Source organism: Trachypithecus francoisi, unplaced genomic scaffold (assembly GCF_009764315.1).
Source record: "Trachypithecus francoisi isolate TF-2019V2 unplaced genomic scaffold, Tfra_2.0 Lachesis_group0, whole genome shotgun sequence".
Lineage (NCBI taxonomy): Eukaryota > Metazoa > Chordata > Mammalia > Primates > Cercopithecidae > Trachypithecus > Trachypithecus francoisi.
The window spans coordinates 166,305,922-166,324,584 of NW_022681453.1; the positions used below are offsets into that span (position 1 = coordinate 166,305,922).

General features: G+C 40.2%; 2 pseudogenes; both read right to left on the bottom strand.

Annotated features, from left to right (window-relative positions):
* Nucleotides 1–7,627: 7,627 nt before the first annotated feature.
* LOC117078821 lies at nucleotides 7,628–9,665 on the bottom strand (annotated as a pseudogene).
* Nucleotides 9,666–12,946: 3,281 nt separating this feature from the next.
* Nucleotides 12,947–14,117, bottom strand: LOC117084220 (annotated as a pseudogene).
* Nucleotides 14,118–18,663: the final 4,546 nt, after the last annotated feature.

Sequence of the window (18,663 nt, forward strand, 5' to 3'; positions counted from 1 at the left end):
AAGCTGACCCCAGTTAAGCTTTGCTAATAGGAGGCACTACAGGGTGACTCCAAGGTTGGAGGAGGAAAAAGGGATTTGTTTCTTACTGTTCTAGCTTTGCTGCCTGTTACTTTGAATGTCACTCCAATGATGCTACTTCATCTCGGCAGGAGAAGTTCCTTTCTATAGCAGCAACTAAATTTAGTTTATAGTTTCTCTAGCACTTGTAGAAGTGCTCCATTGCTCCATCTCCAGAAACACTCACCTCTAGGAGGAGGCTGAAGCTCCCTCAGAAGTCTGGTTTCAGCCCCTGAGACCCTGTGCTGAACTCAGGGACACATTAATTAACAGAAAGCAAAACTCAGATGGGCTTAAGTAGAAAAGGAGAGTTACTGGCTCATATAGTCAGAAGTCCAGGAATTGGATGAGTTTCATTATTGGTTTATTTAGTTCAGTGATATCACCAAGGACCGAGTTTTAGTATTTTTTTCTTCTCTCTTTCACTCTACTACCCAGGTCCAGCTTCATTCCATGACTGATTTTGTGGTACGTTTTCCACTGACCAGTGAACAAAATCCTTGTTCTTTGCATTGTTTGGACTAAACTGAACCAATCATGGTGAATAGTGCTATGTACTGATTGGCGTAGGATTGGATTACTGACCATTCTTTTATTTATTTATTAATTATTATACTTTAAGTTCTAGGGTACATGTGCACAACATGCAGGTTTGTTACATATGTATACATATGCCATGTTGGTGTGCTGCACCCATTAACTCGTCATTTACATTAAGTATATCTCCTGATGCTATCCCTCCCCCTACCCCCTTTCCACAATAGGACCTGGTGTGTAATGTTCCCCTTCCTGTGTCCAAGTGATCTCATTGTTCAATTGCCACCTATGAGCGAGAACATGCGGTATTTGGTTTTCTGTTCTTGCGATAGTTTGCTGAGAATGATGGTTTCCAGCTGCATCCATGTCCCTACAAAGGACACAAACTCATCCTTTTTTAAGGCTGCATAGTATTCCATGGTGTATATGTGCCACATTTTCTTAATCCAGTCTGTTACTGATGGACATTTGGGTTGATTCCAAGTCTTTGCTATTGTGAAGAGTGCCACAATAAACATACGTGTGCATGTGTCTTTATAGCAGCATGACTTATAATCCTTTGGGTATATCCCCAGTAATGGGATGGCTGGGTCAAATGGTATTTCTAGTTCTAGATCCTTGAGGAATCGCCACACTGTCTTCCACAATGGTTGAACTAGTTTACAGTCCCACCAACAGTGTAAAAGTGTTCCTATTTCTCCACATCCTCTCCAGCACCTTGTTTCCTGATTTTTTAATGATCGCCATTCTAACTGGTGTGAGATGGTATCTCATTGTGGTTTTGATTTGCATTTCAAAACCAATGGCGAGTGATGATGAGCATTTTTTCATGTGTCTGTTGGCTGTATGAATGTCTTCTTTTGAGAAGTGTCTGTTCATATCCTTTGCCCACTTTTTGATGGGGTTGTTTGTTTTTTCCTTGTAAATTTGATTGAGTTCTTTATAGGTTCTGGATATTAGCCCTTTGTCAGATGAGTAGACTGCAAAAATTTTCTCCCATTCTGTAGGTTGCCTGTTCACTCTGATGGTAGTTTCTTTTGCTGTGCAGAAGCTCTTTAGTTTAATTAGATCCCATTTGTCAATTTTGGCTTCTGTTGCCGTTGCTTTTGGTGTTTTAGCCATGAAGTCCTTGCCCATGCCTATGTCCTGAATGGTATCGCCTAGGTTTTCTTCTAGGGTTTTTATGGTTTTAGGTCTAACATTTAAGTCTCTAATCCATCTTGAATTAATTTTTGTATAAGGAGTAAGGAAAGGATCCAGTTTCAGCTTTCTACTTATGGCTAGCCAGTTTTCCCAGCACCATTTATTAAATAGGGAATCCTTTCCCTATGCCTTGTTTTTGTCAGGTTTGTCAAAGATCAGATGGCTGTAGACGTGTGGCATTATTTCTGAGGGCTCTGTTCTGTTCCATTGGTCTATATCTCTGTTTTGGTACCAGTACCATGCTGTTTTGGTTACTGTAGCCTTGTAGTATAGTTTGAAGTCAGGTAGCATGATGCCTCCAGCTTTGTTCTTTTGGCTTAGGATTGTCTTGGCAATGGGGGGTCTTTTTTCGTTCCATATGAACTTTAAAGCAGTTTTTTCTAATTCTGTGAAGAAAGTCATTGGTAGCTTAATGGGGATGGCACTGAATCTATAAATTACCTTGGGCAGTATGGCCATTTTCACAATATTGATTCTTCCTATCCATGAGCATGGTATGTTCTTCCCTTTGTTTGTGTCCTCTTTTATTTCACTGAGCAGTGGTTTGTAGTTCTCCTTGAAGAGGTCCTTTACATCCCTTGTAAGTTGGATTCCTAGGTATTTTATTCTCTTTGAAGCAATTGTGAATGGAAGTTCATTCCTGATTTGGCTCTCTGTTTGTCTGTTACTGGTGTATAAGAATGCTTGTGATTTTTGCACATTGATTTTGTATCTTGAGACTTTGCTGATGTTGCTTATCAGCTTAAGGAGATTTTGGGCTGAGACAATGGGGTTTTCTAAACATACAATCATGTCATCTGCAAACAGGGACAATTTGACTTCCTCTTTTCCTAATAGAATACCCTTGATTTCTTTCTCTTGCCTGATTGCCCTAGCCAGAACTTCCAACACTATGTTGAATAGGAGTGGTGAGAGAGGGCATCCCTGTCTTCTGCCAGTTTTCAAAGGGAATGCTTTCAGTTTTTGCCCATTCAGTATGATATTGGCTGTGGGTTTGTCATAAATAGCTCTTATTATTTTGAGATACATTCCATCAATACCGAATTTATTGAGCGTTTTTAGCATAAAGGGCTGTTGAATTTTGTCAAAGGCCTTTTCTGCATCTATTGAGATAATCATGTGGTTTTTGTCTTTGGTTCTGTTTATATGCTGGATTATGTTTATTGATTTGTGTATGTTGAACCAGCCTTGTATCCCAGGGATGAAGCCCACTTGATCATGGTGGATAAGCTTTTTGATGTGCTGCTGGATTTGGTTTGCCATTATTTTATTGAGGATTTTTGCATAGATGTTCATCAGGGATATTGGTCTAAAATTCTCTTTTTTTGTTGTATCTCTGCCAGGCTTTAGTATCAGGATTATGTTGGCCTCTTAAAACGAGTTAGGGAGAATTCCCTCTTTTTCTATTGATTGCAATAATTTCAGAAGGAATGGTACCAACTCCTCCTTGTACCTCTGGTAGAATAGGACTGTGAATCTGTCTAGTCCTGGACTTTTTCTGGTTGGTAGGCTATTCATTATTGCCTCAATTTCAGAGCCTGCTATTGGTCTATTCAGGGATTCAACTTCTTCCTGGTTTAGTCTTGGGAGAGTGTAAGTGTCCAGGAAATTGTCCATTTCTTTTAGGTTTTCTAGTTTATTTGTGTCGAGGTGTTTATAGTATTCTCTGATGGTAGTTTGTATTTCTGTGGGATCGGTGGTGATATCCCCTTTATCATTTTTTATTGCATCTATTTGATTCTTCTCTCTTTTCTTCTTTATTAGTCTTGCTAGCGGTCTATCAATTTTGTTGATCGTTTCAAAAAACCAGCTCCTGGATTCATTGATTTTTTGGAGGGTTTTTTGTGTCTCTATCTCCTTCAGTTCTGCTCTGATCTTAGTTATTTCTTGCCTTCTGCTAGCTTTTGAATGTGTTTGCTCTTGCTTCTCTAGTTCTCTTTTTTTTTTTTTTTTTGAGACGGAGTCTCGCTCTGCTGCCCAGGCTGGAGTGCAGTGGCCTGGTCTCAGCTCACTGCAAGCTCCGCCTCCTGGGTTTACGCCATTCTCCTGCCTCAGCCTTCCAAGCAGCTGGGACTACAGGCGCCCGCCACGTCGCCCGGCTAGTTTTTTGTATTTTTTAGTAGAGACGGGGTTTCATCATGTTAGCCAGGATGGTCTCGATCTCCTGACCTCGTGATCCGCCCGTCTCGGCCTCCCAAAGTGCTGGGATTACAGGCTTGAGCCACCGCGCCCGGCCTCTAGTTCTTTTAATTGTGATGTTAGGGTGTCAATTTTAGATCTTTCCTGCTTTCTCTTGTGGGCATTTAGTGTTATAAATTTCCCTCTACACAGTGCTTTAAATGTGTCCCAGAGATTCTGGTATGTTGTATCTTTGTTCTCATTGGTTTCAAAGAACATCTTTATTTCTGCCTTCATTTTATTATGTACCCAGTAGTCATTCAGGAGCAGGTTGTTCGGTTTCCATGTAGTTGAGCAGTTTTGATTGAGTTTCTTAGTCCTGAGTTCTAGTTTGATTGCACAGTGGTCTGAGAGACAGTTTGTTATAATTTCTGTTCTTTTACATTTGCTGAGGAGTGCTTTACTTCCAACTATGTGGTCAATTTTGGAATAAGTGCAATGTGGTGCTGAGAAGAATGTATATTTTGTTGATTTGGGGTGGAGAGTTCTGTAGATATCTATTAGGTCTGCTTGGTGTAGAGTTGAGTTCGATTCCTGGATATCCTTGTTAACTTTCTGTCTCGTTGATCTGTCTAATGTTGACAGTGGGGCGTTAAAGTCTCCCATTATTATTGTATGGGAGTCTAAGTCTCTTTGTAAGTCTCTAAGGACTTGCTTTATGAATCTGGGTGCTCCTGTATTGGGTGCATATATATTTAGGATAGTACGCTCTTCCTGATGAATTGATCCCTTTACCATTATGTAATGGCCTTCTTTGTCTCTTTTGATCTTTGATGGTTTAAAGTCTGTTTTATCAGAGACTAGGATTGCAACCCCTGCTTTTTTTTTGTTTTCCATTTGCTTGGTAAATCTTCCATCCCTTTATTTTGAGCCTATGTGTGTCTCTGCATGTGAGATGGGTCTTGCTTCTTTATCCAATTTGCCAGTCTGTGTCTTTTAATTGGACCATTTAGTCCATTTACATTTAAGGTTAATATTGTTATGTGTGAACTTGATCCTGTCCTTATGATATTAGCTGGTTATTTTGCTCACTAGTGTACCCAGCCGTGTGAGGTGCAAGGTGTTGGTCTGCACCTAGTGGGGGATGTCTCCCAGTTAGGCTACTAAGGGGTCAGGGACCCATTTGAGCAGGCAGTCTGTCCCTTCTCAGATCTCAACCTCCGTGCTGGGAGGTCCACTGCTCTCTTCAAAGCTGTCAGACAGGTGCATTTACCTCTGCTGAGGTTTCTGCTGCTTTCTGTTTAGCTATGCCCTGTCCCCAGAGGAGGCATCTACAGAGGCAGGCCGGCCTCCTGGAGCTGTGGTGGGCTCCACCCAATTCGAGCTTCTCCAGGTGCTTTGTTTACTTACTTAAGCCTCAGCAATGGCGGGTGCCCCTCCCCCAGCCTTGCTGCCGCCTTGCAATTAGATCTCAGACTGCGTTGCTAGCAATGACGGAGGCTCCGTGGGCGTGGGACCCTCTGGGCCAGGTGTGGGATATAATCTCCTGGTGTGCAATTTGCTAAGAACCTTGGTAAAGTGCAGTATTAGGGTGGGAGTTACCCGATTTTCCAGGTGTTGTGTGTCTCAATTTCCTTTGGCTAGGAAAAGGAATTCCCTTCCCCCTTGCGCTTTCCAGATGAAGCGATGCCTCCCCCTGCTTCAACTCTCACTGGTCGGGCTGCACCAGCGCCAACTGTCCGACATGACACGCCCCAGTGAGACGAACCCGGTACCTCAGTTGAAAATGCAGAAATCACCCGTCTTCTGTGCCACTCACTCTGGGAGCTGGAGGCTGGAGCTGTTCCTATTCGGCCATCTTGGGCGCGCCCTCTACTTACCATTCTTAAGCCAGCTGTCATGTCAAGGTCGATGTGAGGATAAGGTAAGATTATTCTGATTCACATACTAATCAGGACTTATTCATTTATTGGACCAGCCATGAGGTTCAATTGCCCAAAGTCAATGAACCATCCGAGAAAGAGGTCGATATTTTTAGAAAGGGGGAATAGGTTGCTGGATAAGTTACCAATTCACTATTGGGGACTGGCTGTCCAGTACCCACACAAATCCTTCTTCCCATCCATACTCTAAGAAACGTCGATGTTTTTCTACTAGAGACAACTCAAGATTTAGTGTGTTAGCTCCAAGTTTTGATTCTCTGGGTGATGTGGGATCCTCTTCATCATGTCTGGCTGAAACTTCTCATAGTCTAGGGATTTTTGTTAATAATACGTTATCCGTCTATAACACAATCCATATAAACTGATGAAGAAAGAACAGGATAACTTTAATTAAAAAAAATCCCATTTGGAAAGGAGAAGAGTGGGAAACAACCCGCAGTGGCCATTAGTCTATGACAGTATAATTCCTGCTAGACAGAAGGGATGGGGACTACATTCCAGTAGTGAATTCTTTGGATGGTCATGCTGGCTGCTTAAGGTCTTCTATTTAGGAGGCTATTCTTTGTCCACTCTTTTCCTTGGCTCTGTCTGTGAGGCAGTATGTTATTAGGGCTAAGAGTAAAGGCTTTGGAGTCAGAATGCCTGGGTTCTAATGCTGGATTTGTTGCTTTTTTTTTTTTTTTGAGACATTGTCTCACTCTGTCATCCAGGCTGGAGTGCACTGGCACAGTCTCGGTTCACTGTAGCCTCTGCCTCCCAGGTTCATGCGATTCCGTTGCCTCAGCCTCCGGAGCAGCTGGGATTACAGGCACGTAGTGATGTCTGGCTGATTTTTGTATTTTTAGTAGAAACGGGATTTCACCATATTGGCCAGGCTGGTCTCAAACTCCTGACCTCAAATGATCCACCTGCCTTGGCGTCCCAAAGTGCTGGGATTACAGGCGCGAGCCACCACGCCCTGCTGGATTTGCTACTTTTTAATTGTATACTTGGATTCTAATACTGGATTTGCTACTTTTTAATTGTAAGCCTGGGTTCTAATACTGGATTTTGTGACTTTTTAATTGTATGACATTCAACAAGTTTCTTAAACTCTTTGTGCTTCAGTCTCCTCAGATGCAAAATGAAGACAATAATAGTACTTACCTCTTAAAATTAGTAAGCATGCAGAGGAAATGAATGCATGCAAAATTCTTAGAACATTATTTAACATAGATTGAGTGCTCAGGAAATGTTAGTTATGATTATTTCAACTAGCCATTGAGGAGGATAATATGATACTTTCAGGGTGCCTTTGGCAGGAGAACATCCTTCAATTATTTTTTGTTTTTAGAGATTCAGGGGGTACACGTGCATGTTTGTTACATGGACGTATTGCATATGGTAGGGTTTGGGCTCCTAGTGTTGCCATTGCCTGAATAGTGAACATTATACCAAATAGGTAATTTTTCTACCGCCACCCTCCTCCCAGTCTCCCCTCTTTTGGATTCACCAGTACCTATGATTTCCATCTTTGTGTCCATGTGTACCATTTGTTTACCTTCCACTTATAAGTGAGAACATGTGGTACTTGATTTTCTGTTTCTGAGTTATTTCACTTAGGATAATGGTCTCCAGCTTCATCCAGGTTGCTGCAAAAGATATTATTTTATTCTTTTTTATGGATGCATAATATTCCATGATGTATATATACCACTTTATTCCAGCAAAAAATTTTATTTCTTAACATATGGTAAAATATACATCCCATATGTGCTCACCTTGCACATCTATTCACAAACGACTTCCAAATGACAACTGCTTTGATATTTAAGCATGTGCTAAAAGTTATCTTAGTTGAGATTTGAAAAATGCTTTAAATGGATAACATTCTGAGTATATTGGATTGGTCACAGCAGAATTTACTTTAGTTAGATGCGTTCTACAAATTTAAAGCTTTGAAAAGCTACTACTTTTCCCATCCAGATGAATACAATGCAGCAATATCAGCTTGTATTACAGAGAAATCTCATTAGTTTTTCTGGTGATGGAACCACTTATCCACATCTGTTGGTACTGTGCAGGCAGATTCACAGGATGGTGGTAAAGCATCCACAATGGCTCTGGCAGCATCAGGATCACACTTGAAGGGGCTCTCAGACACAGTTGTATTCATGCAACTGATTCTTTTTCCATTAAGTTTCTTAGTCACTAATGCTTTCTAATGGTCATGAGTACTTTTAATAATATCAATTGTAAAGTCCTTATCTTTAAATTCTGCCTTAAAAGCAAACTCATTTCTGGTTCTCCATCAGGAACCTTATACCACTCCAACATAGCTTCTAAGTAGCCAGGTTTCAGCCGTTTGACATCATTGACATCACTATAATTGGCTGCATAAGGATCATCCACATTAATGGCAATGACTTTCCAGTCGGTTTCCCTTTTGTCAATCATAGCCAATATGCCTAGGGCTTTTGTGCCAATTATTTCACCTCTTGCACATACTTTGCTCCCAATTTCACACACATCAGTTGGGTCATTGTCACCACAACAGCTAGTATGTTTATCATTGTGTCTTGGGTCTTCCCAAGTCTGAGGGATGGCACCATAGTTCCAGATATATCCTTTATATGGGAACAGGTTCGCAACATAACGAAGTTTTTCTTTTTTCACACCTTGTTTAATGGTGTTTAAAGGGTGCTTTGTAGCAATCTCCATTTTTGCATTAGACCAGTGTGGTATTTCCAACTACCATGTGGAACACATCCTTATCTGCATAAATTGGAATATCATGAAATGGAGATACATATTGTCCTTTCTCATTTTTGAAGAGGACTCGGTACTCCAGGGAGAAGGGCACAGTGTGCACCTCGGTGCTGAGACCGCTCACCACCGGAGTCCAGCCACTGCCGCTGTCACAGAGCCACCACCCCGCAGGCGTTGCCAACTGACAAGGAGAGAGCCCCTGCACACTGCACGCGCTCTATACCACCTTTTTTTTTTTTAAATCCAATTATCTGTTGATGGATACACAGGTTGATTCCATGACTTTGCTATTGTGAATAGTGCTACAATAAACATAAGAGTGAAGGTGTTTTTTTGATACAATTGCTCTTCCTTTGCCCAGTAGGGGGGTTATTGAGTCAAATGGTAGTTCTGTTTTTAGTTATTTGAGAAAAGGGAATACTTTTACACTCTTGTTGGGAATGTAGATTAGTATAACCTCTATGGAAAATAGCTGGAGATTTCTCAAATAGAACTTCCTTCAGTGTTTAATAGGCTTCTGACCTAATTGCTTCTGGTCAGTTCTGTAGTCAGATATTTGGTAATAGTCAGAGATCAGATTCATAATTCTTGAGTTTAGAAAGTAGATCTTTTGAGGATAGGTAGTGGTTCATGTGCAACTGGCCATAATTTTCCACCCACTTTTGTTTTGAAACAAAAATACCTTAGATCATCTCACTAATTGTATGACTAGCTAGGTCTTGTTTCTTTGCCTTTTCTTGAACCAAAGCTTCCACTAGGAATATCCATTATGAGCTATATCCATAGTGCATGCTTGCCAAGCTGTAAAATCAACTGTCAGGCAAAATTGGAAGGGTAAATCCCCAGCCACCAGTGCTCAACTACTCTGCCCTATTGAGGCTGGTGTCATCTTGGCTGACTGTATGATTGCGGGCCTTATATCACCTTGATCTTTCTTGCCTAGGTTGGTGGGAGCAGTTTATAGACAGAAGAATGCCTCATGACAATATGTCGACCAACAAAATGGGCATCTGAACTATTTAAGGCATTACACCAGGCATCATCCCCTTTCATTGCCATTGCTCCAACACTAGCTGAAGTTTGAGCTTCTCTATAAGACTTTTATAAAGGTCTATTGGGAGAAAATACGAAGACAGTCCCAGGCATTTATAGAAAGGCTTTATTTTGTATCCATTTTCACACATCACCCAGACAAACCATGAATTTTACTTTTCCAATTTTCATATAAAACTACATACACCGCACTGTACATGTAAAACAAATTTGGAAAGGAGCCTCAAGCTGGCCTCTGAAATTGTGTAAGCAATTATCACATTTTTGTGCGCAAATGCAGTAATTATATGTGTAATTTGGCAGCTGGGTTTGAAAATTTGGCCTTAAATGGAACATAGACAGGAAAAATAAATGTTGGAAAATGCCAATATTTTATAAAGATTTTGAATCAAATAATGGTGGAATTATTGCAAGCCATCTTAATTTTTAATTATAATGATCATTACACAATATACAATAATTTTTTGAGGAAGAAAAGAACTATAGATCAATTGCCCATAGTTTTTGTCAGAAAAAAATGCCTAATTTCTTTGGGAGGATAATTGTATTTTTCAGAGGTTATGGTACATATTTCAAAAGCTTTTTTTTCTTATAAAGAAAAGATAGTGATTGCCTAGTAGTTCAAGTTCTATGACATATTTTACTATGGGAAGAATAGAACTCTTTGTACTGATTACTTTAGAGGAAAAGTAGTATTAAGTCTGTACTTATATTTGAGCTAGTAATCTTAAATTAGATAAAGCTTTCTTATAAGCATTTAAGCTTTGGAATATAAGATTATAGCCCAAATGAAGAGTAATTTAGATTTCTTTGATCTAGATTTAAATTGAATTTACATAGTAAAATCATAGTTTTTATATTGTCATCAAGATTGACTTTAATGCATGTGCTTTTTCATGTGGTTAAGAGGGCTAGGGACTGGATTTAATATAAGGATGGCTGTGGAGTAGTATCTTCTATTCTCAGCAGGGTAATGGAGAGGTTGATTTTGCAGGTTCTGTAGTCAGCCAGCCTGGATTCCAATCCTGGCCTTACTACTCTAGTAGCCCTTTCTGCACCTCCGTTTCCTCATCTGGCAAAATGGGAGTGGTAATATATCCGTCAAATAGAGGTTTTGTCAGGACTGAATGAGACAACAACCTAAAGCACCTTGTACAGTATCTGGCACTGGTAAGACCTCAAACATGGCAAACTTTTTTTTTTTTAATCATCATTTGCTTTCTAGTGTTTAAATTGCAATCATTACTAAGTGATCAGGAGAGATTGTGCAACTCAGAAATGCAATCTGAGGGGAAGCCATAGCCAGTGAGTGACCCAAGTATGTGGAAAGTTCTTGAGAAATCCAGGTTCTTCATGATGAGGTAGTGTCCCCAATAGAGTGATAAAGGAAGAAGACATTGTGGGCCGAGCTCAGTTGTGGAATTTTATTTCAATTCTGTATCCAGCAATTAGAGCCTTCCAGGCCCGTGCTAAGCTAAGGTGTAAAGAAAGATTAAGCAAGCCTCTCTCTAGGAGCCTACAATCCTTAGAAGGAATTAGATAAGTACGCAAATGGTTATAAGGCATGATGCAATAGAGTCCGGGGGAGATGAACAAACAAGATGCCATGGGCATTATAAAAAAAATAGGGGGAAAAGAGTATGTAGGTCTTTTTTTTCCCACTAAGATTATGCAAGTTTTCTTAGAACAGGTAACTTTTGAGGTAGGCATTGAACTTGTAAAGGTTTTGGTTAAGCAGACATAACTGGACTGGGGAGAAATTCCAGATAAAGAAAAGAGGAGAGAAGCGAAGCGTGCACCTAAGAATACCTGAGGCTTCCAACATGGTGAGGAGTCATGGACGCATGCCATTAAGGGAGGCTTGGCCGTATTTGGAGAGCCTTTAAATGATATGGTGAGAAGCCTGCTTCAATTTCATAAGCAGCAGGCAGCTTTTAAAGAGGAGTGTCTTGATTAGATCTATATCATGCCTTAGATAATCACTTTGAGATCTTGTTAAAACCCATACGCCTGTCCCCCTTTCCCAGAGATTCTGATTCAGTAGGTCTAGGGTGGAGCCTCAGAATTTGCATTTCCAGCAATGTCACATGTTACACTGGTGCTGTGGGTTCACAAAATACATCACGAATAGCACTGCTTCCAAAATTTTTGTTTGCGGGTCCCATTAGTGAAAGAATTTTGACTGTGTATCTTCACTATATGTATTTTTACTCATTTGTAAGTTATAGACAAACTACCATGTCAATATCTATTATGTATATCATAAAACCTATACCAATTGCAACCTTAAAGCCTGAGCTGGCAGGGCGTGGTGACTCATGCCTGTAATCCCAGAACTTTGGGAGGCTGAGGTGGGCGGATCATGAGGTCAAGAGCTCGAGACCATCCTGGCCAACATGGTGAAACCCTGTCTCTACTAAAAATACAAAAATTAGCTGGGTGTGGTGGTGGGAACCTGTAGTCCCAGCTGCTTGGGAGGCTGAGGCAAGAGAATTGCTTGAACCTGGGAGACGGAGATTGCAGTGAGCTGAGATTGTGCCACTGCACTCCAGCCTGGTGACAGAGCGACATTCATTCTCAAAAAAAAAAAAAGGCTGAGCTAATGATAATCATTGTTTTATTTTTATTTAAATTATTAATGGTACAAAAGTTTTTGCTATCACTAAAATTATAATTATATTTGAGTATGCATCACTATTTTACAAACTTTTGTTAAATTTGTCACACATTCAAATGTATTTCTCAATTTAGTTTTTCAGCACTTTGTCGTAATGGTTTTCGCAACTAAAAAATGTCTCACAAAGATACATAAATACAAATGGAAGAATTTTCTTACTGGCTGTTTTAACTAATTCCCATTCACCAATTTTGAAAATGCTTATGTTAAAATTTGGCTAGTAGATTTCCATCTTCTTTGATGTCAATCAGTAGTTCTCACAGACAATTAGGCAATATTGTCGTTGCTTTATTGTTATCAAAATGGGTTCAAATTCCATTTAAATTTTTTTGTTTAAAATAATTTTAAACTGGTTTAAAATCTTGTTTCCAAAATTTTAGAGTATACTGATAGGAGATTTTAAAAAAATTGATGATGATTGCACTTATCTTGCTTTTGCATCCAAATCACATAACAATTCTTTCTAATTCACTGTTGAAATATTAACTTTCACCTTGAAGGGATAGGTTTTTTTGTATTTTTTTTCCATACCAATAGCTGTTTTTAATTTTTTAGAGGAAATACTATATTTAAAAAAAGAGTTCCAAAAAATGTAACAGTTCCAGCAATGATTATTTCTAAAATGTAAAGATTTGAAACATAATTTATAAAAAGCTAAAAACCAGAAGGATTCATTCTTGCTTTTTCCTTTTTTAAAAAATCCAGACAATTTGTTACAAGAAAGTTCGGCATGTGATAGCAGCTGCAGCCTCAGTCACCCTCAGAATCGCTGTCCCTCCTCATGGGGACAGAGCGCCGCACTGAGGACAGCAACATGTCTTCAATCGGCTTCTTAGGGTCTTCCTCCAGGTCCAGCTTCATTGCTCCAGATTTAGACAGTTTCCACTCCAACTCATCTCTCATCAGGTTCATGCCATCAGACACCAGGGGACCTATAAACCGAGCCTTGATACCTCCTTCCAGGAAAACAAATCCCGTGGGCAGATTCCTATCACGATAATTGGATATGCAGGTTGTTGAAATGACTTTGATAAATTTGACATCAGGAAACTTCCTGGCAACTCCGTTGAGGTACTGGTTTATCAGGGCACTGAGGGGAATTCCTTGTTTGCAAAGGCACAAGATGACCCACAAGCCCTCACCAGCTTTGGTAACTTCTTGAATATAATCCTTCCCTGAGATTTCCAAAACTTCTCCAAATTTATTCTTCAGTTTAGATGCTTTCCACTCAGCCAGTCTCTGCCGTCTTTACCTTTCAATAGCACGTTCATCCTTCTCCTTAAACTCATCTTCACGATCCTCCATCTCTCTCAAAGTCCTATCTTTTTTTTTTTTTTTTGAGACAGAGTCTCGCTCTGTCGCCCAGGCTGGAGTGCTGTGGCCGGATCTCAGCTCACTGCAAGCTCCGCCTCCCGGGTTTACGCCATTCTCCTGCCTCAGCCTCCCGAGTAGCTGGGACTACAGGCGCCCGCCACCTCGCCCGGCTAGATTTTTGTATTTTTTAGTAGAGACGGGGTTTCACCGTGTTAGCCGGGATGATCTCGATCTCCTGACCTCGTGATCCGCCCGTCTCGGCCTCCCAAAGTGCTGGGATTACAGGCTTGAGCCACCGCGCCCGGCCTCAAAGTCCTATCTTTATATGTTGTCACCACTGACTGCTAGAGGATGCACTGCTCCTCTTCCACCTCCTTTTCCAATTGTTTCAGACTTTCCTTGGGGGGCAACATACCCTTTTTGGGTAAGATGTCATTCCACTCAGCGTCTGCGCTGGGGTCCTGCATCTTGTTTCCAATCGCTCAAGCCAGTTGCTCCACCATGTTTATTAATATTAAAAAAATGCTTGAGAGGTAGCATAGCATGCATGCTATGGATAGCCCCCTTGCCATCACAGACAAGTTAGCATATTTGGAACACTTGTCTGTTTTGTAAATATATGTTTTTGGTTCTAATTTTTAATACTTTGCCACAAGCAAACTTCTGTGCCATAGAAAATACTTCCATAAGTAAATATAAATTGAGTGTTACTCCCCTTTCAATTTATTCTAAACAATTAAATTGACTATATTTTAAAGTTTTTTTAAAAATAAAATTAACTAAACTGATGACATCTTGCAATATTTTGTGCGCTTCTGGCTCCAATTTCTCAACTGCAAATGCTTGCCTGTATATAGCAGGATGTCACATGTGATCTGTCTCAGGAAACTTATCCAAATCCTTTTAAAATTTTGGTCAAAGGAGTCACTCTGTTTCTTACACAGCTTTACTGTTAAAGAAGTTATTTACTCCTGGGAATACATCTTATCTGCATATTTTACCTTTGGCAGTTTGAAAAAAGTACAGTTCTTCATATATTTCATTATTGAAACACAACCTAGCGAAAATCATATGCTGAGACTTGGTAAAAAAGAAATATTTGGACCCATTCAAATTACATAACAAACTTGGTAAAACAGTAGAATTTGTCCAAATTCTTGATTAAAAATAAAATCTCAGGAATGGTTTCTATAAATGTTATGAAAATGGACTCAAATTCCACTGAACTTCCTTGTTTGAAAGATTTTAAACTGGTTAAAAAATTCCTATATTTGTTGACATAGGTATCCATTTCAGTTTGTGCCAAATTATTTTGCATGTATTATTTTAACATTCACCAAAGCAAAAAATTAGAATTTCATAATAATATGTAGCCTTTTGATTTTCACTGTTAAAAGGAAACTTTACAGTTGGGCACGGTGGCTCATGTCTGTATTCCCAGGACTTTGGGAGACTGAGGCGGGGGGATCACCTGAGGTCAGGAGTTTGAGACCAGCCTGGCCAACATGGTGAAACCCTGTCTCTACTTAAAAAAATACAAAAATTAGCCGGGCATAGTGGCAGGCACCTGTAATCCCAGCTACTCGGGAGGCCGAGGGAGGAGAATTGCTTGAACCTGGGAGGTGGAGGTTGCAGTGAGCCGAGATCGTGCCATTGCACTTCAGCCTGGGGGACAAGAGCGAGACTTTGTCTGCAAAAAAAAAAAGGAAACTTTACATGTTTAATGACAGCTTTTAAAGTAAAGGGCTGAGTTTTACTTAATTTAAACACCTTTGAAAAAATTGCAGAGGCTTGTTTCTATGTTTTAGAGTATATTATTTCTCATTTTTCTTATTTTTGAAGTAGCTTGTTAATTGTGATTGGTTCATGTTATCATTACCATTATTTTAAAGCATAGTTCTGTATACGCATACCATAATCATTAACCCCAATATGTCAAGATGCAATAGGATCTTAGGATCCTATTGGATGAAACATAGGATGAAAACTGTTAATGAAAATATATGTAAATCCATATTTTAAATGGTCTTCTAGATAATTTCGAATTTTTAAGGCCAATTTCTTATTACTGATTTTATCTTATAGTGTGTTTGATCAAGAGTTTACACTAGAGGTAGTAAATAGATTGGGTAGTAAATAGATTCAATAAACAATACAGTTTTCCAGAAACAACCAAGAGATAAAATACATGTCTGATCTCAGGGAGCTTTAAATTACATAAAGAGACAGGATGTATTCTCATGAAGCCATTCCAGGAGAGTTACAAAGCCATGGATCAATGATTTGGGCAGGACTGTAAACTGAGGAGTATGAGGAAGGAGGTAGGCTTGCTTTTCCCATAGAATCACTTGCTCCTTGATGAATAAAGTTGTGCCAGACTGATTCATTTCTGTTGCCTAGGTCAGCTTCATCCAGCCTAATAACTCAGAGGAGAATATAGTAAGACCCAAATACTTTCATATGAATTAGTTTTAAGGTATTTTATACTTTTCAGGGTTTTTGTGAGGATTAAATGCCTACCACATTGCCTGGCATATTTTATGTGCTCAGCAATTAGTAGTTATTATTAATGTCAGGATTAGCAGGAGGCGTTTGGATGTGGGAGGGAACAGCCTTGTGTATATCTCTGAGGAGGTGTGTGGTAGAGAAAGGGCTAAAGACCTTCTGAATCTGTTTTAGGATATTATGCAGTTCTGTGAGAATGGGTAAAATGCATAAAGTATACTCGTAAGGGTGCATGTGCACTATCTAGGGGGACTGAAAAAAATAACTGTTATGGAAGGAAATACTTATGTCACTAGGGAGCCTAATTAGGGAAAGTGGGTTTTAAGAGGAGTTGAACTTTGAGTTGAGAGATAACCAATGAAGTTTGGTGAAATTTAGGAGAGTGAAAAGATCAGGAAATATTCCATGTAGAAACATTGACATAAAAAACCAGGTCATGAATAAAAACCTGCACTCCTTAAGTTTCTGTTTTTTTGAATGTAAAATGGTGCATAATTCCACACTTGCAAACAAAATTCTCATTTATTCATTGTCTAAACACACACACATACACACATATTTAGAGACAGGGTCTCCCTCTGTCACCAAGGCTAGATCATAGCTCACTACAACCTTGAACTCCCAGGCTCAAGTGATTCTCCCATCTCAGCCTCCTGAGTAACTGAGACTACAGATGCATGCAACCCTGCCCAGCTAGTTAAAATAAATTTTTTTTTGTAGAGATGAGGTCTTACTATGTTTCTCAGGCTGGTCTCAAACTTCTCAAGTAAGCCTTCTGCCTCTGTTTCTCAAGGTGCTGGGATAACTGGTGTAAGCCACTGTGCCTGACCCTAAACCCATATTTATTAAATGCCCACTATGTGTGAGTCACTGTTAAAGGCATTGGAAAACAGCAGTGAGCAAAAGAAATAGTCTCTGCTCTCATGGAGTTTACATTCTACTGGTGGCAATAGACACAAAGATAAGTGATAAACAGAGAAGAGAAATAAAGCAGAATCAGGAGTGTAGCTTGAGTGTGTGTGTGTAAGCATATCTTAGATTCTCTAAAACACAGAGCCTGAGATACACCTTGCATCCTAAAAATTTTAGGAGATGTGATTCTACGGCAGCAAAAGTAGAGGAAAAGGGAACATAAAACAGGGAATCAGAGAAACAAATAAAAGATGGAGCATTTTGGAACTGGTCACAGCCCCAGAAGGAATAGTTGACTGCTTGGTCACTAAGGACATTTCCAGAGGCTATATGGACCTTTGTGCTTTAAAACTGTCTGCTGGAGGGAGGAAAGAAGGGCAATTTATGTTGCTGTCTTCCCATCTTTTGTTTCTTACTGATCAAAGCTTCCCTAACATGATGTTCCACTTCTGGTTGGTGCTATTTGGTCTCTCTGGGAAACTGTTGGGAAGGCCAGAACCTTCATGGGCCAAGTTGGTTTGGACCTGGACTCAGGAGCTACAGAGGGCTGACTCTCTGCATGGGGAAAGCCGACTCAGCCAGCAGAGCTAAGAGATGAGCAGATGAAGGTGTTAACCAGGGGTTTGATCACAAGAATTGCAGAGCTTTAATTGCATTTGGTGGGGCTACTCCATCTGGGAAGTAGGGCAAATGACTGATGTCTGGGAACAGGTAGGACAGAGTGAATCTGAGGAGGCACATAAATTGGATCTGGTGTACAAGCTCTTTTCTATATGGTGATCAGACCTCTCGGATAAGGTGCTACTTGAGCAGAGTTCTGAAGTAAGTGAGAAGGCCAACCAAATGGATATCTGGCAGAAATTTATTCTCGGCAGAGGGTCTCTCAAGTACAAAGAGCGTGAGGAAAGAATGGGAGGTGGGAGCATAGAGTATTTGAGGAGCAGAAAGGAAGCCAGTGTAGCTAGATTGGAATCAATGAGGGAAAGGGTGGTAGAAGATGAGGTCAGAAAGGCAATGGGGACCTAGCCCATGAAGGGCTTTCTGGGCCATGATAAGGTCTTTGGCTTTTTATTCACAGTGAGGTGGAAGCCACTGGAGAGGGTGAAGCAGAAGAGTGATATGATATGACTTCTTTTTTTTTTTTTTTTTTTGATGGAGTCTCTCTTTTTGTCACTGAGGTTGGAGTACAGTGGGGTGATCTTAGCTCACTGCAACCTCTGCCTCCCAGGTTCAAGCGATTCTCCTGCCTCAGCCTCCTGAGTAGCTGGGATTACAGGTGCCTGCCACCCATGCTGGGCTAAATTTTGTATTTTTAGTAAAGATGGGGTTTTACCATGTTGATCAGGCTGGCCTCAAACTCCTGACCTCAAGCAGTTCACCCAACTCGGCCTCCCAGAGTACTGGAATTGTAGGTGTGAGCCACTGCACCTGGCCCTGACTTATATTTTTAAAGGAACATTCTGGCTTTGGGTATAGGATAGTTTATAGAGGAATAAAGGGGAAAGCTGGGAGACCAACTTGAAGACTCTAGGATCAGATGGCGGCTGTTGAGATAGGGAGTCAATGGATTCTGGTTATATTAAATTAGCTAGGGCT